General features: G+C 35.9%; 1 pseudogene; it reads right to left on the bottom strand.

The window, feature by feature from the left end:
* LOC133763702 (ATP synthase subunit beta, mitochondrial-like) overlaps positions 1-23,587 on the bottom strand; it is a 115,929-nt pseudogene extending 92,342 nt beyond the window's left edge.
* Positions 23,588-24,343: the final 756 nt, after the last annotated feature.

The raw sequence follows: 24,343 nt of genomic DNA, 5'->3' as shown, positions 1-24,343 counted from the left end.
TTGGAAGCATTTCCACTGAAATCTGGTACCAGACAGGGATGCCCACTCTCACCACTGCTATTCAATATAGTTCTGGAAGTTTTGGCCAGAGCTATTAGGCAAGAAAAAGAAATTAAAGGGATACAAATCGGGAAGGACGAACTCAAACTATCCCTCTTTGCAGATGATATGATTCTTTATTTAGGGGACCCAAAGAACTCTACTAAGAGACTGCTGGAACTCATCGAAGAGTTTGGCAAAGTAGCAGGATATAAAATCAATGCACAAAAATCAACAGCCTTTGTATACACAGGCAATGCCACGGCTGAGGAAGAACTTCTAAAATCAATCCCATTCACAATAGCTACAAAAACAATCAAATACCTTGGAATAAACTTAACCAAGGACGTTAATGATCTCTATGATGAAAACTACAAAACCTTACAGAAAGAAATAGAAGAGGATACCAAAAAATGGAGAAATCTTCCATGCTCATGGATTGGAAGAATCAATATCATCAAAATGTCTATCCTCCCAAAAGCAATTTATACATTCAATGCAATACCCATCAAGATCCCGAAGACCTTCTTCTCAGATCTAGAAAAAATGATGCTGAAATTCATATGGAGACACAGAAGACCTCGAATAGCCAAAGCAATCCTGTACAACAAAAACAAAGCCGGAGGCATCACAATACCTGATTTCAGGACATACTACAGGGCAGTTGTTATCAAAACAGCATGGTACTGGTACAGAAACAGATGGATAGACCAATGGAACAGAATAGAAACACCAGAAATCAATCCAAACATCTACAGCCAACTTATATTTGACCAAAGATCCAAATCTAATCCCTGGAATAAGGACAGTCTATTCAATAAATGGTGCTGGGAAAATTGGATTTCCATGTGCAGAAGCTTAAAGCAAGACCCATACCTTTCACCTTACACAAAAATTCACTCAACATGGATTAAAGACTTAAATCTACGACCCGAAACCATCAAATTATTAGAGAGCATTGGAGAAACCCTGCAAGATATAGGCACAGGCAAAGACTTCCTGGAAAATACTCCAACAGCACAGGCAGTCAAAACCAAAATTAACATTTGGGATTGCATCAAATTGAGAAGTTTCTGTACTTCAAAAGAAACAGTCAGGAAAGTGAAGAGGCAACCAACAGAATGGGAAAAAATATTCGCAAACTATACTACAGATAAAGGATTGATAACCAGAATCTACAAAGAAATCAAGAAAACTCACAACAACAAAACAAACTTAAAAACCCACTTAAGAGATGGGCCAAGGACCTCAATAGACATTTTTCGAAAGAGGAAATCCAAATGGCCAACAGACACATGAAAAAATGTTCAAGATCACTAGCAATCAGAGAAATGCAAATCAAAACCACAATGAGGTTCCATCTCACCCCGGTGAGAATGGCTCACATTCAGAAATCTACCAACAACAGATGCTGGAGAGGATGTGGGGAAAAAGGGACACTAACCCACTGTTGGTGGGAATGCAAACTGGTTAAGCCACTATGGAAGTCTGTCTGGAGATTCCTCAGAAACCTGAACATAACCCTACCATACAACCCAGCCATCCCACTCCTTGGAATTTACCCAAAGGAATTTAATTTGGCAAATAAAAAAGCCATCTGCACATTAATGTTTATTGCAGCTCAATTCACAATAGCTAAGACCTGGAACCAACCCAAATGCCCATCAACAGTAGACTGGATAAAGAAATTGTGGGACATGTACTCCATAGAATACTATACAGCAGTAAGAAACAATGAAACCCAGTCATTTGCAACAAGATGGAGCAATCTGGAAAACATCATGCTGAGTGAATTGAGCCAGTCCCAAAGAGAGAAATATCATTTGTTTTCCCTGATCGGTGACAACTGAGCGCCAAAGAGAAAACCTGTTAAGTGAAATGGACACTATAAGCAACAATGAACTGATCAGCTCCTGTCCTGACTTTAGATGTACAATGTAATACTCTATCCTTTTTAGTATTTGTTGTTGTTGTTGTTGTTCTAGTACTATTGGTTGAACTCAGTAATTAACACACAATTATTCTCAGGTGTTTAAATTTTAACTGAAAAGTGATCCCTGTTAAATCTAAGAGTGGAAAAAGAGAGGGAGGAAATGAACAATTAGGAACATGCTCAATTTCGTTTTTAATCACTAAATACACACATGCACAAGCAGTAAGTAGGAAACAGAAAAACAAAAACACTGTTCCTTAAAGGATATAGACAAGGGCTTTAAACATTAATAAATCTCAAAATGTCAATTTCATTACATTACATTTTTCGTAATCTGTATACTAGCAACCACAAATTAAGGAAAATATATAGCAATTGTCTTTTCGGAATACGATTATTTCCATAAACCTAATGGTCTCCAGTTGCATCTATCTGCTACAAAAGACAAAATTTCATTCATTTTAATGGATGAGCTATATTACATCGTGTATATTCTTTATCCAGTCATTAATTGATGGACATCAGTATTGAATCCATATCTTAGCTATTTTGGATTGAGCTTCTATAACCTTGGGGATACAGATAACTCTTTCATATGATTATCTTATTTTCTTTGGGTTCCTTCCCAGGAGTGGAATGGCTAAGTCATGTGGTAGATCTATTTTTATATTTCTGAGGAATATCTATACCATTTTCCGTAATTGTTGTACAAGTATACATTCCGACCAACAAAGTATTAAAATATATTTTTCCCTACATCCTCGCATTTTTTATTTTTATGGTATTTATTCTAACTGGAATGAGTTGAAATTTTATTGTGGTTTTGATCTTCATTTCCTTTTAACAAGTGATCCTGAGCTTCTTTTCATGTGTCTTTCTGTAATTTGTATTTCATCTTCAAAAAATTCTTGTTCATATTCTTAGCCAATTTCTTAACTGTATTGCTTGTTTTGTCGATGTTGAGTTTCTTGAGCTTCTTATATATTCTTGATATTAATCCTTTATCAAATGTATAATTTGTAAGGTATTCTCCCAGTCTGTCAGTTGCCTCTTTATTATTTCCTTTGTTATACAGAAGCTTCTTAGCTTGCTGTAATCCTATATGTCTACTTTTGCCTTTATTGCCTGTGCTTCTGGGTTTTTTATCCAAGAAGGGGCACCAGATTCTGTCCTGTTTGCTCCTCTTCTAGTCCAGCTCTCTGCTGTGGCCCGGGAGTGCAGTGGAGGACGGCCCAGGTCCTTGGGCCCTACACCCACATGGGAGACCAGGAGAAGCACCTGACTCCTGGCTTTGGATCAGCACGGTGCACCGGCCATAGTGCGCCAGCGCAGCGGCCATTGCGGGGTGAACTAACGAAAAGGAAGACCTTTCTCTCTGTCTCTCTCACTGTCCATTCTGCCTGTCAAAAAAAAAAAAAAAAAAAGTCTTATTTTACACCACAGTCTAGTAGTGTTTCCCCAATGTTTTCTTCTAGTAATTTGATAGTTTCAAGTCTTAGATTTATATTCCTGATCCATTGTATGTTGATTTTCATATAGGATGTATTGTAGGGGGTCTTGTTTCATAGATCTGCATGTGGATGTACAATTTCCCAACACCATTTCTTGAAAAGACTATCCTTTTTCAGTGAGTTATTTTAGTTCATTTGTCAAAGACTAGTTGATTATAGATGCATGGATTAATTTTTTGGGTTTTCCATTCTGATACATTGGTTGATAGGTCTATTTTCATGCAGATACCAGGCTGTTTGGAGTATAATTTCCCTGTAGAATGTCTTGAAATCTGATATTGTGATTCTTCCAGCTTTGTTTTTATTGTTTAAGATTGCTTAACTATTTGAGGTGTCTTGTGTTTTCACATGAATTTTTTTGCTAAATTTGAGAAGAATGTCATTGGAATTTTGACTGGGATCACATTGGATCTGCACATGGCTTTGCGTAGGATGGATATTTTGATGCTAGTTATTCTCCCAATCCACTACCATGGAAGATTTTTTCCATTTTTTGTATTTTCTTACATTTCTTTCTTTAATGTTTTATAATTTTAATTGTAGAAATATTTTGCCTCCATAGTTAAATTAATTTCAAGATATTTAATTTTTTGGCTGCTGTTATGAATTGTACTTATCTTATAAGTTCTTTTTCTGCCATGACATTGTTTGTGTATACAAAGGCTATTGACTTTTGTATGTTAATTTTATATCCTACAACTTTACAAACCTCTTTTATGAGTTTTGCAATAATTTATTAGTGGAGTCTTTTGGTTTCTCTGTATTTGGAATCATGTCATCTACAGACAAAGATAATTTGACTTCCTCTTTTCCAATTTGTGTCCCTTGGATTTCTTACCTAATAGCTCTGGCCATCCTTGTGTTTCTCTTCAGGACATGTTGGACTATGGGAAACCTGAAAATGAGAGATGCATCCAAGAGATTTAGCTAATAGCTATTGCTGATGTAACAATAGGATTTATTCTGATTCTATATTTCTTGGTTTTGAAATGTCATTGAAATTATGCTTTCTATAAAAATTTGACAGACAGATGAGAGAAAAAGACAGAGACAGATATTAGAGGGGTAGAGATACATAGAGATGATAGAGAGTATCTATCAACTATTTTACTCACCTAATATGTCTAACAGCTTGGTCTGTGAGGAGCAGGATCCAGGAGCTGGGAAGTTAATACAGTTCTCCCATGTGGGTATCAGGATCACAATCACTTGACCCACAATTGTTGTCCCCTAGTAAGGGCAATAACAGAAACTGCAGTTTCTGCAAGGGCAATAACAGAAACTGGAGTCAGGAGAAGGAGATTGGTATCAAACTCGGTTATTCAAAATTGAGTGCAATAGTCATAACTGGTGTTCTTAAACACTAGGCTTAACACCCATTCCATGTTTTACTTTAAAGTTTGATTTAATAGTTTATATTCTTTTTTTTTTTTTTTGACAGGCAGAGTGGACAGTGAGAGACAGAAAGACAGAGAGAAAGGTCTTCCTTTTCCGTTGGATCACCCCCCAATGGCCGCTGCTGCTGGCGCAATACACCTGGCGCACCACACAGATCCGAAACCAGGAGCCAGGTACTTCTCCTGGTCTCCCATGCGGGTGCAGGGCCCAAGGACTTGGGCCATCCTCCACTGCACTCCCAGGCCACAGCAGAGAGCTGGACAAGAAGAGGAGTGACCGGGACAGAATCTGGCACCCCGACAGGGACTAGAACCCAGTGTGCTGGTGCCACAGGCGGAGGATTAGCCTATTGAGCCGTGGCACTGGAAATAGTTTATATTCTTGGAGACTGGTACTGTTGCATAGTGGATAAAGCTACCACCTGCAGTTCCAACATCACATGTGGGTGCTGGTTTGAGTCCTGGCTATTCCACTTCTTATCCAGCTCTCTGCTATGGCCTGGGAATGCAATAGAAGGTAGCCAAAGACCTTGGGACCCTGAACATGTGTGGGAGACCTAGAAGAAGCTGCTGGCTCATGGATTTGATCAGTCCAGTTCTAGCCATTGCAGCCATTTGGAGAGTGAACCAGTGGATGGATGGAAGATACATTTTCTCTCTCTCTCTCTCTCTCTCTCTCTCTCTCTCTCTCTCTGCCTCTCTGTAGCTTAGCCTTTCCAATACATAAATGAATCTTAAAAAAAAAAAATTGGTGAACATCTTGCTCTCATTCTCAACCAAGTATTCTGTAGAAAGATAATAAAACATTTTTACCTTAATTAAGTATTGTAATAACCTGTTATCTATTCTGTTGCAAGCAGATAAAATTGATTGATTGGGGCCGGCACCATGGCTCACTCGGTTAATCCTCTGCCTGTGGCGCTGGCATCCCACATGGGTGCCGGGTTCTATTCCCAGTTGCTGCTCTTCCAGTCCAGCTCTGCTGTGGCCTGGGAAGGCAGTGGAGGATGACCCAAGTGCTTGGGTCCCTGCGCCCTGCATTCCTGGGAGACCAGGAGGAGGCTCCTGGCTCATGGCTTCGGATCAGTGTTGCTCTGGCAATAGCGGCCATTTGGGGGGTGAACCAACGGAAGGAAGACCTTTCTTTCTGTCTCTCTCACACTGTCTAACTCTGTCTGTCAAAAAATGATTGAAATATGAAAAAAAGCAATTTGTTTAAAATTTGATTTAAGAGGGAAACAAGAGTTGACAGATGTTAATGTTTAGAATCAACCATCACAAACATTGGCAAAATTGAAATATTTTTCAAAGTAACTATTAATTATATTTCAAAGTTTTTCCAATTAACTGTATTTCTTTAACTATATGTTTCTATATAATTTGGATTTGGTAATCTTCCCTGTTTATAGATAAGTATTCCAAACAAAATTCTGTGAGCCTGAGAATAGAGCTATTCCAATCAATCAGGCATTTTATTGAATAAAAACCATGAAATCTTTACTTAATATATACTAAATCGATCTTCTGTATATAAAGATAATTTAAATGAATCTTGATGTGAATGAAATGGGAGAGGGAGCTGGAGATGGGAGGGGTGCGGGTGGGAGGGAAGTTATGGGGTTGAAAAAGCCATTGTAATCCATAAACTGCACTTTGGGAATTTTTATTTAAAATAAAAGTTTTAAAAAAATTGAATAGCTTTGATATATCCATGAAAATAAAATATATATATATATATATATATATATATATATATGTATATACTATAGATGGTATCCTGCTAACCACATTTGAAAGATTAAGAAAAATCTATGGCCGGTGCCACAGCTCAATTGGCTAATCCTCCACCTTGTGGCGCTGGCACACAGGGTTCTAGTCTCGGTCGGGGCGCTGGATTCTGTCCCGGTTGCCCCTCTTCTAGGCTAGCTCTCTGCTGTGGCCAGGGAGTGCAGTGGAGGATGGCCCAAGTGCTTGGGTCCTGCACCCCATGGGAGACCAGGAGAAGCACCAGGCTCCTGGCTTCGGATCAGCATGGTGCACCGGCCACAGCAGCCATTGGAGGGTGAACCAATGGCAAAAGAAGACCTTTCTCTCTGTCTCTCTCTCTCTCTCTCTCTCTCTCTCACTGTCCACTCTGCCTGTCAAAAAATAAAATAAAAAAAAATCTAATATTGATTCTAACTAAGGGAAGATTAGGGAATTTGTTTAGAGAGAGTGATGAGTGTGATCATTGCTTTATTATACATGATAACAATTTATACGGTCAATTTAACATTTTAAAAATATGAAACTGAGTAATATAGGATAGATTAGGATGCTAGGTTACAAGATAATATAGAGGTCAGGATAACATAGGATAGGGTAAGATAGGCTGTGATAGGAAATAATAGATTAGGTGTTATCATGTTGAATTAGAACAGAACACAGTAGAATAGAATGGGGAAAAAAGAATTAAGTAGACTGGAATGGAACAGAACATATCAGAATAAGATGAAATATAATAAAATCATGACCTAAAAACCAAAGTTTATTATAAGAAAGAATACTGTGGATCACCTAAGAGGTGTACTTCTTAACTAAATTGCTAGTCAAAATACAAAGTTCCGTGGATGAAAGATCACTTCACTTGAGGAAATGTGATGATAGTTCAGATACCATTGTTAGCATTTTGGAAATACAGAAAAGACCATTTCTTTACAGAATTAGTGGGAGGATACAGGAAGATGTTTGCACTGAGCTGGGAGATATGATCACACTTGAATATTACTTCAAAACAACATTCTTTCCAATATTGGTAAATATGTATAAGCAATGAATATTTAAACTTCAGCTTATTTGGTTTTTATTTCCTTAAATTTTAGGTCTATTTTGAAATAATCATGGCACTTGGAAAACTCACTGTCATTTTTCACTCCATTGTATGTCTACAATATCACCCTAGATACATTGTATCACTTGATCAGCATAAACATATCAAGGTAGGTAGCTATAAATAATATTCCCACTTTAGATAAGGATCTGCAAATGTTAGGAAATTTACCTCTTGGTCATGCATGCAGCTTGTGGTTGACTCAAGCTGTGTTACTCTCAAGCTGCTATTCTAACTCAACACATTATCTTACTCTCAGAAAGTATAAGGATATCATCCATCCAAGTAGTAACCAGGCCCAAATCTGCTTAGCTTCTGAGATCAGACAAGATTGGGCAAGTTCAGGGTGGCTTTGCCCTTCACAATAGACAGGAGAAAAAAAAAATATTTAGGAATAAATTTAACCAAAAAAAAAAAAAAAAGAAAGATCTATATATAAAAAATTGTCAAAGATTAATGAAATAAATCATTAAGGACACCAAAAATGGAAAGATATTCCATGCTTATGGATCAGAAGACTCAATATAAATAAAATATCTATATTACCTAAAGCAATCCACAGATTTTATGAAATTCCTATCAAAATACCAATGACATTTTTTTTAGGTTTCTTTTTAATTTTTTTTTTTATTTAGTGAATATAAATTTCCAAAGTACAGCTTATGGATTACAAAGGCCTCCCCCCCCACAACCCCCCACCACAACCCTCCCCCTTCCCACTCTCTCTCCCCCTCCATTCCCATCAAGATTCATTTTCAATTCTCTTCACACACAGAAAATCAGTTTAGTATATATATATATATATATATATATATATATATATAGAGAGAGAGAGAGAGAGAGAGAGAGAGATTTCAACAGTTTGCCCTCCCATAGCAACACAAAGTGAAAAAAACACCGTTGGAGTAGTAGTTATAGCATTAAATAACAGTTTACATCACATTAATGACCGAGATTCTGCAAAATAATTTAAAAAAAAAAAGATTGATTATTTTTCTACGTAATTTCCAATTTAAAAAACCAAGGTTTTTTTTTTTTTTTTTTTTTTTTTTTTTTTTTTTTTTTTTTTTTTTCATTTTTAATTATCTTTATATACCGGAGATCACTTCAGTATATACTAAGTAAAGATTTCATCAGTTTGCACCCACACATAACCACAAAGTGTAAGAATATTGTTTCAGTACTAGCCATATCATTACTTCACCTTGGACAACCTAATAAGGGCAGATCCCACATGGGACGTAAGTACACAGTGACTCCTGATGTTGTTTTAACAATTTAACACTCTTGTTTATGGCGTCAGTAATCTCCCTAGGCTCTAGCCATGAGTTGCCGAGGCTATGGAAGCCTTTAGGGTTCGCCATCTTCGATCCCATTCCAACAAGGCCATAGTCAAAGTGGAAGTTCTCTCCTCCCTTCAGAGAAAGGCACCTCCCACTTTGATGGCCCCGTTCTTTCCACTGGGATCTCACTCGCTGAGATCCTTCATTTAGGTCTTCTTCTTCTTCTTCATATTTTTTTTTTCCCCAGCGTGTCTTGGCTTTCCATGCCTAAAATACTCTCATAGGTTCTTCAGCCAGATCCAATTGCCTTAAGGGCTGATTCTGAGGCCAGAGTGCTATTTAGGACATCTGACCAATGACATTTTTTATATAATTAGAAAAGGTAATCCTAAAACTCATATGGAATCAGAAAAGACCTATAATCGCCAAAACGATCCTGAACAAGAAAAATCAAGCTGGAGGTATCACAATATCTGACTTTAAAGCATACTACAAAGCTATAGTTATTAAAACTCAATGGTAATGGCATAACAACTGATACATAGATCAACAGGAACAGAATAAAGAGCCCAGAAATTCATCCACATAGATACAGGCAACTGAATTTTGATGAAAATGATCAGACAATACAGTGGAGTAAGGATAAATTCTTCAACAAATGGTACTGTTGAAATTAAATATACATTTGTAGAATAATGAAACTAGAACCATTTTTCTCACCACATACAAAAATCAACTCAAGATGAATCAAAAGCTTAAATTTACGACCTGAGACTATGAAGTTGCTGGTTGAAAATGCAGGGGAAATATTCCAAGACATTGGTGTAGATGATAACTTCTTGGACAAGACTCCCAAAACATAAGCAACAGAAGCAAAATTAAATAAATGGGACTACATCAAACTTAGAAGCTTTTGTGTAGGAAAATATATGATTGATAGATTAAAGAGAAAGCCAATAGAATGAGAAACAGTATAAGCAAAGCACCTGACAAGGGATTATTATCATAAATAAATCACCAAATTAAAAATCTCAACAACAAAAATAAACTAATCCAATTGAGAAATGGACAAAGAATTTCAATAGACAGTTCTCAAAAGAGGAAATACAAATGACCAACAAAAATATGAAAAAATGCTCAACCTCACTAGCCATCAGGGAAATACACATCAAAGCCACAATATCACCTCACCCCTGTCAGAATGACTAAAATCCAAGTCTCAAAAAGTAACAAATTCTGGTGAGAATGTGAACAAAGTGGAACACTTCTTCACTGTTGGTGAAAATGCAAATTACTGAAGCCACTGTGGAAAACAGTGTGGTGATTTCTTTAAAAATTGGGTGAACCAATGGAAGGAAGACCTTTCTCTCTTCTCTGTCTCTCTCTCTCACTGTCTAACTCTGCCTGTCAAAAAAAGAAAGAATATTATACTTGAGACTGACGTTGTAGTGCAGCTGGTTAAGCTGCAGCCTGTAGTGCTGGCATCCCACATGAGCACTGGGTCTAGTCCTAGATGCTTCACTGTTGATCCAGCTTCCTGCTAATGCTCCTGGGAAAGGAGAGGAAGATGGCCCAAGTCCTTGGGCCGCTGCACTCATGTGGGGACCCAGATGAAAGTCCTGGCTCCTGGCTTTGGCCTGGCCCAGGCTTGGCCATTGTGCCCATTCAGGGAGTGATCCAGTAGATGGAAGATATTTCTCTCTCTCTCTGACTCTGCCTCTGCCTTTCAAATAAATAACTCTTTAAAAATAAAAAAGGATCTGTGATTACTTTAAAATTTACTGTATATTGGTGTGTCCACTCAACTATTGTTTGTAGCATTGTTTACATTCCCACTAGGATCTTTATGCTTTTTACTTGTTAAACTCCTTATTCGGTGAAGCATTAAACCTTTTTATTATAATGTAAATTTAAAATATATTATCTCAAAAACTAAAACAAAAAAAAGGAAAAGAAAGAAGAAAAAAAGAGGGAGACAGGGAAAGGGAAGGAGGGAGAAGGGGAGGAGGGGAGGAAATGAATACTATTACGTTCTTAGAACTGCATCTACAAATTGCATTGAATCAGTTAAAAACATTAAAAATTAATGTTAACAAATTTAAAAAGACAATATAAAGATATCCACAACCTTTCTATGAATCAATACAGGTAGTTCATTATAATAAATTGTCTTTCAGGTTGAAATACACTTGAGAATATTGTAAGGTGGTCTGCTTTATAGTATCTTTCTTTCTTTCTTTCTTTTTTTTTTTTTTTTTGCCAGGCAAGTTAGACAGAGAGAGAGGTCTTCCTTTCCGTTGGTTCACTCCCCTAATGGCTGCTATGGCCGGCACTGCACCAATCCGAAGCCAGGAGCCAGGTAATTCCTCCTGGTCTCCCATGAGGGTACAGGTACCCAAGTTCTTGGGCCATCCTCTGCTGCCCTCCCAGACCACAGTAGAGAGCTATACTGGAAGAGGAGCAACCAGGACTAGAACCTGGGGTGCCGGCGCAGCAGGCGGAAGATTAGCCAAGTGAGCCACGGCACCAGCCTCCTCTATAGTATCTTATAGTACACAAATAATCGGTCCCTATCTTTTAAAGATTTTCCAAGTTGTTTGAAGCTTAGGCTAACTTTCTGCATCTGATCCAGGATTCAGCCGTCCACAACTATAGGAACAAAAGCTTAGCCTCACTTTTCCCAATATGGATTTCTGGATATGAGTTTCATCTTTTTTGGCATCAAATCCTAAAACTTCCAGTAATCACAATGCAGATGTGCAACAAGACAATTTTAGCTATAGTCTCATGCATAAAATATAGCACAATTTTTATGGAAAGATTTGGAAGAAACATATTGGGATGCCTGTCTATTTACATTTTAATAGGATGTGGGTTTGAGGCTATATTTTTTTCTATTATACAAAACCAATTTCCTACAAAGTATTGTAAATTCTGTTGACATTTTGCCTTAGTGTCTCTTGATTGTTTAAATATAACATATGAGCTTACATAATCTTCCAACATCTTTAAATTTGTTCTGAAGCTCAAAAATTAGCCCCTAGAGTATAAGTGCAACTTGTAAATCAGTGCCTTACCAAATGCCAGAAATAAAGGATCAATGCCAATAGAATGAGAGAAATATTTTAAGAATTTTTATAATGAACTTCTTAGAGTACTTTGTAAAGGGCAGCTTGATGGCCACCCAGCCATTATCATGCATTATTTTCCTTAAATCCAGAGATTTAAAATAATAAAATCTCTAATTTTTTAATATGATACATTCCAGTTAGAGCCTTGAGTTTTTTCTTCAAAGCACTATAAACCAATAAAATTATCTTACATCCAATCATGATTCCCTTTATCTAGCTAACACCTATGAATTTTGAAAAATGCTGCAGGCAATATGCAATTGTATGCCTTTCTCAATACAGTGGAAGCTTCATTGTGTGTTGCTCCTTCTTCATTACTTTCTTCTCATACCTCCCACAGAGATTAACAGTCTTCAATTTGATGCATATCATTTTCTGCAAATCTTCATAATTTTCTTAGAATGAATTAGTTTGTATGGTTTCATTATATCTTAATGGTATATTATCCTTCACATATATAGTCTTACATATATATATATAACATATTATAATAAATATAAATATATATATAACAAATATGACTCACTGTTTTTCAGCAATGGGTTTTTAATGACCTCAAGCAAGAAATGGAAATGTACAGTGTAAATTTAATTATATTAGTTATAATGTGTATAATTGCAAGAATGTTCCTGATATTATTGAGCCGGTTTCCTTTTTATGGCTATCAACCTTTTTCTCGTAGTTTGAGCATACAAATATCATATATATATCTATATATATATGGTATATATAATATATGTGATATATGTTGCTTAATTGAGATTATGTGAATATATCAGTAATAAGATTGCTGCATTTCTCTCCAATGTTTAAGCCAATTTACCTAGCAAACACTGTGTAAATGCAGGTATGCTTGGGTCCTTCTCCATATCAGGCTGCATTTTTAACTTGATTTTTTTCTCTTTGGAGTAATGACATTATTTTGGTAGGGATTCTGATTTGGCCTGAATATTAATTTATGATTAGTTATAATCATGGTAAATATTTTCTCCCAAATTGTCTTTGAAAATAAATTATGAATTATAGAAGATGGTAGAGTAGGGAGGGAGCTTACTGTTCTAGTCTGGAAGAAGATAGCTTAAAAAAAGTGTGAGTCCTTGCTGACACCTGGATTTTAGATCTATAAGACTCTTTTTAGACTTCTCTATCACAGACCATAAAAACAAAGTACTTGTTTTCTCTCTCTCACTCTCTCTCTATCCATCCCCCCTCTCTATTGTGTCTGGGAAGGCAGAAGGTAATGGCCCAAGTGCTCTGGTCCTTGCAATCCACATGAGAAACATGGATTGTGGTGGAATGAGAAGGCCAAGCCAAGATGGCTGCTGGCAAGCGAGTGTTGGTTACTCAGGAATGGCTTTGAAACCCACCTGGCAACGGAGCCTGCCTGGCCACAGGTTGTGATTGGATGGTTTTGGAAACCACATGGCAAATGGAGCCTGCCTGGAAACAGGCTGTGATTGGTTAGGGCATAAACCACCCCTTGACCAGATTGGCTGTCTTGGCTATATAAGCTGTTGTACCAACTGAAATAAATGAGTTTGCGTTCTGCTCCCCTCTGGCCGGCTTTCATCTGACTCCCGGGGTCTGTGTGGTGACTCCGCGCCTCTTGCCACCACCACACTCCTCATCTCAGGAATGAACCCACTTCAACACTGCATGGAGTTCCTAATGTCTTGCTTCAGTTTGTCCCAACCCAAACTGTCACAACTATTTGAGGAGTGAACCTTGGGATAGAAAATATCTCTCTGTGTGTATGTGTGTGTATATGTGTGTATCTCACACATAAACATATGTGCACACAGGTACACAGGTTTTCAGATTTATCTCCTGTAAATTAAAAAAAAAAACAACTACCTTACATTAAAATATTAGATTTTCTTTGGGGATATTAGCAATTGGAATAAAATTGTGAGTATAATGGAAACAATAAAATCAATATTGTCAATCATATTAAAATAGTTATGGTTCATTATTTATTAAATGACACCTTAATTAGTGAGCATAAGAAATTGAACCTCATGTTGCTTACAGCAAGAAGAAACAGATAAAAATAGTAAATAAATAAAAGATATAGTGTGATTTAATCTAAGAAGAATAAAAAATAAATACAAGGTATAGTGTGACTTTAAGAGAAAAATTAACCCCAAAGTTGGGGAAAGATATTGTAGGGATTCAGAGAGCATTGTATTTAATTGTTTTAGTAAAGAGTAACTGAAGAGTTTTGCTTTTCCGTAGAAAAGATTGAGGCTAATATTTTCCAAAGGACATTGCAAATGGCAATTTTTCATTTGTGGGAAGTGTGAGAGTCAAACATATGCAGATATTTGGTGGAGGAACATTTGGGGCAGGGAGAACCGTCTCTGCAAATATCTAGAGGTAAAATATGCCTAACATGTTTGAAAATCACCAAATAGCATGGTGCTTCGAAGAGACAGAGGAAAGGAAGATAAGAATAGGAAAAGATGTCTTTAAATTAAGGGAAGATGGCAGATCCTGAAAAACTTTTAGAGGGATTTATAAAGATCTTGACTTTTACTCTAAGTGAAAATAATATTACACAGTTTTGAGCAGAGAGGGACACAAGGTTACTTTCGTTTTAAAATGAACCTTCTAACTAGTGTATTGAGAAAATCCATAGAAGGGCACAGAGGATCATAAATCAATACAAAGACAATTGCTACAATATAAGTGAGAGATTTTGGCCCAGTCTAGGATGAGTAGATTGGAGAGAACTCGCCAGTGTGCTTGCAATTTCAAAGGGCTTCCTGTAAGCATCACGTGGAGTAGGAGACAAAGAAAACATCAAGAACACCCACACTGTCTTTAGTCTAACGTAAGGAATGGATTTGAAGTTTACTGAGTTAAGAATGCATGTGACACAGGTGAAAGGAGAAGATCTGGATTTTGTTTTCAAACACGTTATTTGATTTGTGGACATCTAAGGGAGTATATAGCATATATGCAGTTGCTAGCTACAATTTAGCAAAGTGATCTAGGCTGCAGATCTATTTCTTAATCCTTAAAGATCATTTCCCAAAGCGTATTCTGTGTCTGTTGCTAGTAATAATTATTAAGCATACAATTTATGTCATCAAAACTTCTGGCAAATGTTGAGTAAATACAAACAGGTTTGCATACTTTAGTGCATATCAGAATATTTAATAGCATAATTTTGACACCTCAAACTTAAGATAGGGTTTGTAGATATTTCTAACCTTGTGCTATCTAAATTCAATCTTCCATCACAGTTGAGATTATTATTTTGAAAAAAGTTTTTTTGTGTGTGAAAAACTATTACAACAGCCCTGAAGGTATTATTCCCATTTTAGAAAATGAGATAAAGTTTTGAAGATTCTGAGCAGTTGTCCAAGGCCACGCAGCAAAGCTTCAAACTGATGTCAGTTCTTACAACTGTTTAATTTAATTCATGAAAAAGAAGAGGGTAGCAATATAGGTGCATATTGTTTTACTCTTAGTATTGAGAGCAGAAGAAGGGGTCAGGCAAAATTCCCCAGGATATGGTAGCAGAGTCCTGCTGAAGAGAAGGAAGTTCAGAGTATTAACTGATGCAAATCAAAGCATCCTGCTTGATCCTATTATATCTTGTTTGAAATAATTTAATTAACACCAGCTATATAACTCAAAGCATTTTAGAGATTTGAAGAATAATTTTGAGCTCTGACAAAAACATTTTTAACATTTATAAACCATGTGGGTTACTGGAAAATTTTCCTAGCTTGAATTATTGGCTATATCTTTATCTATAGTATTTTTGATATATTCATCAATAAAGTACATTTTATCCAATTAGATGCCGATCAATTAATGATAGAATTGGAAAAGTTAAGCAAAAAAGTAACAATGAGGCACTCAAAAATGCATTTTGCGGAAGTTGATTTCCTTTTTTAGAAGTTTTGAAATATATTAAATTATTTCCTCAAGTTTTAGTTTCCTAAAGAATAATACATCAAATAAGCCTTGCGGTCCAGTTGGGGTCAAGAGATTATCACAGTGGGCTGTAAGGTGAATGCCACAATAGCTGTTACTATTCCTATCAGCCAATTCCATATATATTAATGTTGAATGCCAAATTTCAGATGATGTATTGTCACTGACTTGGGACTGTTAAGTTTTATGTTCCTAAACTAAAGCACATGATTAACATTTAGTGATGGCTTTGATTTCATGTTCCACACACAAGATTGACCACAACACAATATTTGGCAAAGTTGCAAATCTACATATGTGTAAGTAGTCATGTAAATAAACAAAAATAAGGAAAATTTCAGTTTCTCATTTGAGTTATAGAAAACAATATTATATATATACATATATATATACATATATATAAAAAATATTTACACCTCAATTGTGTAAACTTTCCAGGATGTTCAGGGTGAATGTTACATTTTCCAGCTATCTACTTCCTAATCCTACAAATCCACCTTGGATTCTAGTTTCATGTTTTACTTCATTTACTGTACTTTCAAAGTGAATTACAAGGAATCCACATAACAATGTACCTAGGAAAAACATAAATCCACAAATACCTTCATGTGAGGTGATGGATATTGACTAATGGATGTAAAGAGCTATTGGATAGATAGAATAGCAATACAGTTAAGAGTTTGAGGTTTAATAGCAACAACACATAAGTTGGCATCCTGGCTTTATTATTTATTATCTGAGCGTTCTAAGATAAGTTAATTAACTTTATAAGCTTCAGATTTCTGGTATGTAAAAAGGTAAGAATCACTGTCATTAAATTATAGTTAAATTTAAAAAGAGGAATAATGTAAAAACTCAGCACATCACAGAAAAAGCAATTGGTTGATGTTAGCTAAAGAAGAATTCTTGTTTTACCATGGTAAACTGCCTGAGGTCCTTCTGAAGCTGTGTTGCTGCTTCCATCTGAAAAGAAGATAAGATACTCAAATTATTAAACTTATGGAATATTCTATTTTTAAAAATGTTATTTAACTTAACTTCCCTGACTCAAATGATTCCCATTCTTGAGCCAAAGATCACATGGCTCTGATGCTCATGGGGAAAGGTTGATAGATGTACTCACTTGTTTCCAGTTTTTGGCGAAAACAACACTCTACAGCTCTGTCAATGAGCTGTAGTGCCATAAGGTACAGGCTAAGGTACAGGCTATGTCTTTTAGTAAAATCTTGAGCTGTTATGGCAGCTTTGAACAGAACTGGTATTTTCTTTACTTAGAGATATATAGCAAAGAAAGAACACAAGGAAATTACATTCTTTTAAGACTTATGAAGAATATAACACAATATCATGAAATAAAGTTAATAACATGAATTAAAGCATGAGAAACAAAAGTTAATTTTATGCTCATGTGGGGCCAGCACTGTAGCATGGCTGGTATAGCTGCCACCTGCAGTGCCGGCATCCTATATGGGCTTAGGTTCAAGTCCTAGCTGCTCCACTTCTGATCAGCTCTCTACTATGGCCTAAGAAAGCAGAAGATGGCCCAAGTCCTTGGGCTCCTACACCCACATAGGAGACCCAGAACAAGCTACTGGATCCTGGCTTTGATTTGGCACAGATTCGGCCATTGTGGCCATCTGGGGAGTGAACCAGAAGATGGAAGATAACTCTCTCTCTCTCTCTCTCTCTCTCACTCTCACTCTCTCTTTCTCTCTCTCTCCCTCTGTCTCTGCCTATCTGTAACTCTGCCTTTTAAATAAATAAATAAATAAATATCAAAAAGTTAATTTTAATAGTGATGCAATTGCTTTTCTTATTATTATACAAAGTGATTATTATATTTAATTTCTGCCAATTTTAGGAAATTAGATATTTTTGGTTCTAGAATTATAGAACAAATAAATAAGACCAGAATTTGGAGGAAATGATTAGCATGTTTAATTACTATGATTCTTTGCTTATTAATTTAATCTCATGCTTAAGAATCAAAAAACAGTTCCATGGTAATCTTCTGTAATTAAATTAGTAGATAGTGTGGTGACCCCACATGCTTGCAGAAAGGCAGGCAAACTATAATAAGGAAACACTAGAAAGCAAGGTTTTAGACAAATACCAGTCTGGGATCAAGGAAGATAATCAAGATCTGGAAGATCTGAGTGAAATGAGTGGCCCATGTCCAAGACAATTAAGGACGCAATTAGGGTTTGTGAAAAATAAACAAAAGATCATATTAGAATTGTGAATAGCTAAAAGGAAAAAACAACCTCTGTTAATGGATAGAATTTATATATTATCTCTGTATATCTTATATGATTGCTGAGAAGTTGAGAAGTAGTTTTAGTTAGATGAGTTGATTTTAGAGACAAGTGATTTTTATATATATTTTTATATATATAAACATATGGGAAAAATCACTGATCATTAATTATAAGAATTATTTAACATTTTGATGTTGATTAAAAGTTACCACAAATAGTTTTGTTATTCAACTTCATTGAAGTAAAAATGTACTACAACAATGTCCAAACCTTTATAGAATTGTTATATAGCAAATAGAAGTACCATATTTTCTTTAGAGGAAAATTAATATGTGTTAATTACAGGATTATAATTGGTATTTTGACTTCTCTACAAGTTCAGAGAAGGGCCTAAGAAATAGAATGTTTTCATTGATATGCTGTATGTGTTGTTTTTTAAGGACTGTGCAAATTAAACAAAATACATGTAAGAACAAATGATTAATATAAAGCAATGTAAGTCCAGAAGAGTTGAAAAATCATTCCTGAAAATTGAAATATAATATGTAAAAATACTCTACCATTGAAACTCAGCTGAACTCTACCTTTGATTCACACACACTTCCCTTACAAACTCAATATTGATCTATTAATAAGCATTTCAGTTAAAACAAATCACAAATCATTGGTATTGTTAAATTATTAGGGTCAGAAATCTAGCAAGCTACATTATTGAATTATGTCAGACTTTAAACATCTCTTTATCAGGTTATTGTTGAATAAATTAGATGGCATGTATACTATCCATCATGAGACAGCCAATGGCCTTCAAACAGGTAAGGTATTAATCTTCCCATTTTATACTGAAGCAGAGAATCACAGCAAGATTAATGGGTTCCAACCTTCCAGCCAATGGGCTTGAGTGTACCTTAGTGTTCCCAGCTATAGTGATCAGGTTAATCAAACATATTTCTTGAAGCATGGCACTCCTGAGACCAGAAAAAAAAAACAAAAACTAAACAGAAACAAACAAGACTAAATAGAAACATGAGCAGAAAAGTAACAACATATAAAATTTTCTTTATTCTCTCATTTTAATTTTCATATTTAAAATGAAATTACATCTCTCAAGTATTATATCCTTATTTTTATTTATAGACATTATAATTAAAAGAAAAAGAAGTCAATGTCAGTTTTCAATGATTCAATCTACCACTACAATTGCATTTGGTTTACCTGGGACAAAAATACCTAAGCATCATTTAATTAAAATTACCACTTTCCATCCTTGAATTAGATGAGATATTCCTAGAAAGAGAGAAAATATAAGCATGACATGAAATGCCTGCATAAACACAAATAAAATTTACAAGTTGCAATGGTTTAGACACAAGCTGATGGCTAAGAAAAACGTGAGATGAGAGTAAACCATATTAAAAATGAAGGGCAAAAACACAGTTTAAAGATATATTAAAAATGGGGCGGGGGGGAGCAGTGCTGTGGCATAGTAGGTTAAGCCTCTACCTGCAGCACCAGCATCCCATATGGGCTCCGGTTAGAGTCCCAGCTGCCCCACTTTTGATCCCTCTCCCTTCTAATATGCCTGGAAAAGCAGCAGAAGATGAACCAAGTGCGTGGGCCCCCTTACCCACATGGGAGACTCAGAAGAAGCTCCTGGCTCCTGGCTTTGGATCAGCTCAGCTCTGGCCATTAACAACCATTTGGGGAGTGAACCAGCAGATGAAAGACTTCTTTCTTTGCCTCCCCTCCCTCTGTCTGTAACTCTGCCTCTCAAATAAAAATTAATCTTTAAAAATATATAGTCAATAAAAAGAGAACAAACAGAAGGTGAAGAGAACAGTAGGAGCAGATAGAGAGAGAATACAAGAGGAAGAAGAAGGAATAAGAGATAGCATAGAAATCCAAAATAAATAAAAAAGAAGAAAATATTAACGCATCAATATATGGAATATAATTAAAGAGAGAAATACAGTTTGAGTAATATTTTCAGAATCTCAGGCTGGAGAATTGGTTTTCAAAATTATGAATCACAATGTCCTCAAAAACTGAAAACCATGAAGGAGAATGGACAGAAGCTCAAGTTGCAGATTTTCAATTCATAGTCAATTAACAATACACTATGGTAAAAAAAAAAAAAAAAAAAGCAACAACAACTCAATTACTCATGATAATCCTTGCCTAAATCTAATATTAAGATTGAATGAGGTGATCCAAGCAAATGACTCAGAAAAATGCCTAAAACCAAGTCAATCTCAATAACGATTGAATATTATTATTTTTTATAATTTAGACTATGAAGAACCAAGGCAGAATATAATTGAGCTCAAACAAATTCTAGCAATAATCTCCAAGTCAAATAATCTACATATTTTTCTAACCTATCATAAACATTTTAATCTTCTACATTTTTCATTAAAAATCAGTTTTAAGAGTTCAGAATGATTCTTAAATCTGTGGACAGAAAGTATATAATTTTATTTAATAATTATATATAAAGAAGCATATATTTTTATAAAAGGATTTATTTATTTATTTGAAAGTTGGAGTTACAGAGAGACAAGGAGAGACAGAAAAAGAGAGAGAGAGTGAATCTCCCATCCACTGGTTCACTTCCCAGGGCTGGGCCAGACTGAAGCCAGGAGTCAGGAGGTTCTTCCAGGTCTCCCACATGGGTGCAGGGGCCCAAGTACTTGGGCCATCTTCCATGCTTTCCCTGGCACATTAGCAATGAGCTGGATTGAAAGGGGAGCAGCTGAGTCTTGAACTGATGTCAATATGGCCCTGCAGACAGCAGCTTAATCCACAAAGCCAGCCCAAATATATACTTTTCTAAAACCAACAAAACCTTCTAATTTCAGGTGTATTTTAAGGGTAAATTACTAAAGAATCGGAACAGGTCTAAGTGGCTCCTTATACATTTCAAATAGAAATCCCTTCTTGGATTTTAAAGATTCCTTCAAGAAAACAGAATAATTTTTATATGAAGAAAGTATTTCTTGATAAGACTAATGCTTTAGTTCACTTACCGTTGCAGTCGAAAGAAGGTCTTTAGAGTTCAGAACTATGCACGCAACCTAATGACTGTTATTTTCAGCATCATCACTCACAGTTTCTATGTAGCGGCTCAAAGAAGCAGGTGCAAACATTTTACTGTCAATAATTAACAATCAGTGAGAGAGTTCTTCAGGTTCCATTGCTTTAAATAATTTGAGAAATAGAAAGGGCAAAAGGAACCAAAGTGAAATTGTCTTAGACTTACATTATGAAAGTAATTCCAAGAAAATGAAATACAAGATGAAATACAATTATTATTAACTTTTCAGCAAGCAAAATTTAAGCCACATTACAATGGATGATTCAATGTAGGTCAAAGTCCAACAGATTAAAATGTACTACTTCTTCCATTAGAGTTCACTGAAACATGAAGTTCTTGTGTAGAGTTTGTTCTAACTTGTGTGATGACCTAAAATTTTAAAAATCATGGCTTTTACTCAGCCAAATAGAATTTCCAAGTTGGTGGTGTTTTATTTAGAAGTATTATTTTTCTTCTAACAATATATTTATTTTACTTATTTGGAAGACACCATGACCAGAAAGAAATAAGTAAAGAGAGAGACAGGGAGAGATGTCTCATCTCCTACTTCACTGCTCACGTGCGTGCACTAGCCAGAGCTGAGCCAAGGACCGGATACTGAATCCAGATCTCCCACATGACTCATAGAGCCCCAAATACTTGAGTAATCACATGTACTTTCCAGGTGCACATTAGCAGCAAGCTGGATTAGAAAGAAAGGCTGGACTCAGGAACACTGAAATATGATGTGGGCATGCCAAGTGGTGCCTTAATTGATATGCCAAAATGTTAGCTGTGTATTGCTGTTACGTTCACCTAATGAGTTTCTTGGAAACACTTCTTGCGCTTTTCATTCTTAGCAACACTTTTTATGTGTTCTGAAATGTCAGGTGCTATTTCAGCATTGTTTAGTCAAAAGGAAGGGAAACCTGTTTATTAAGCACTATGGAACTTAGCAGTTTGTTAAATATCATCTTGTTGATACCTAATACTCACAGCAATCTTGCAAGGTAAGAGTTTGAACCCATTTAATATATGAAGAAACTGAGATTGGAAGTTAGTGAATTTTCCAGTCATTTTAACTCATGTTAATAGTAGTTGATTTCAGAATTCTGATGCTTTTAAAAATTCTGCACTGTGATCATTAGCCTAGAGATATATAATTTACAATTCATGTTTGTTCTTATTTTTTAAAATATTTATTTATTTTATTTGAAATTCAGAGTTACAGATAGGGAAAGACAGAGGCAGAGAAGTTTTCCATTTGCAAGTTCATCCCCAAAATGGCCACAATGGCCCAGTCTGAGCCAGGCCAAAACCAGGAGTGAGGAGTTTCATCCCTGTCCCCCAAGTGTGTACATAGGACCGAGCACTTGGGCCATCTTCTGCTGCTTTCCCAGGCACATTAGCATGGAGATGGAGTCAAAGTAGAGCAACTGATATTTGGATCGGCATCCATATAGGACACAAGTGCTGCAGGCAGCAGTTTAACCCATTGTGCCACAGCGCCAGACCCAGAATTCAAGTTTCTTAGTCTTCTATATTTTGAAACTAATAAGTCCTTTTCTCTTGGGCCTTTTGTAATAGTCACACTTTGTCAGTTTAAATTTAGAAAAGACTTTTATGTGTCTGCATTTATTTAGAAATATATGGATTACTGCATAAACTGAACTGTGTGATTTAGGTAAAGGGAAAACACAGGTCGGTTAACATGTTATAAGAAAAGTGTAATCCGCAGGAATTCTGTCATCCACTTATAAGTTAAAATCTAATGTTTTGTTACTAAATGGAATGAATGCTCGATAATGAATCCATAAAAACGGTACCTTGTTGTTAGGTATGACAATTGTTACAAATGGGTATCTTTGGCACAATTAAAATTATTCATTTTAGATTGGCTTCAAATATTTTGGAGGTATCAGCCAGTACTGTACAAGCATACTGTAAGGATCCAGTGAATCCTCCATCGTTTACTTTCATAAATTGATCCCAAGGGTTGATCTCTATATAGCCATGATGTTCAGCTATGGGAGTTTCCTGGCTGCTGGAAGCCAACAGCAGGTCAAAGAGCATCTCATAAAGAAATTTCTCGTATCTGCCAGAGGTGTGAAGTTCCAGGAAGGACAATTTCAGGACTGTAATCATCTATTTGTTAATTAATGTTTGTTTTATAAATGTCTGAGGAAGAAAATTTGCTAAGCTTCACATTTTATCCTGGGGGTATGGGGAGCAGAGCTAAGTTAAATCATCTCAAAAGATTTGGTTATTACTGTTTATGAAAGAAAGAAGGAAAGAGAGAGAGAAAAAGAGAGAGAGAGAGAAAGGAAGAAAGAAAGAGAAAGGAAGGAAGGAAGGAAGGAAGGAAGGAAGGAAGGAAGGAAGGAAGAAAGAAAGAAAGAAAGAAAGAAAGAAAGAAAGAAAGAAAGAAAGAAAGAAAGAAAGAAAGAAAGAAAGGAGGGAGGGAGAGAGGGAAGGGAGGGAGGGAGGGAGGGAGGGAGGGAGGAAGGGAGGAAGAAAGAGAAAAAAGGAAACATTTGAGTGGTGTAAGGTCAAGTTTCTTAAGACACATTTAAACCTTTTGTGCAATGACCCATATGATGTTTTGAATACATGTAGAAGCAGAAATGATGATAAGAATTCTCTTAGATTTTGAGAGAATCTGAATTTTGTTCCCATAATGTAAAGCACCACAAAGTTCACTATTTAACTATCAATACAATATTTTCTTTTTTTTTTTTTTTGTAACTCTTTGTTTTTAATGCCATCCTCATTGACAGAATTCCCTATTAGGTAAGACACACTTATACCTCAAAGCAATTTACTGACTAAAGGATTCCTTATCACTTCTACTTCCTTACAGCAGGGCTGAGGATTTCTAATTATGACAACATGGAGAGGGAG

Source organism: Lepus europaeus, chromosome 7, assembly GCF_033115175.1.
Source record: "Lepus europaeus isolate LE1 chromosome 7, mLepTim1.pri, whole genome shotgun sequence".
Classification (NCBI taxonomy): Eukaryota; Metazoa; Chordata; class Mammalia; order Lagomorpha; family Leporidae; genus Lepus; species Lepus europaeus.
Note: the sequence above shows the minus strand (reverse complement) of the source record. Positions and strands in the feature narration are given on the sequence as shown.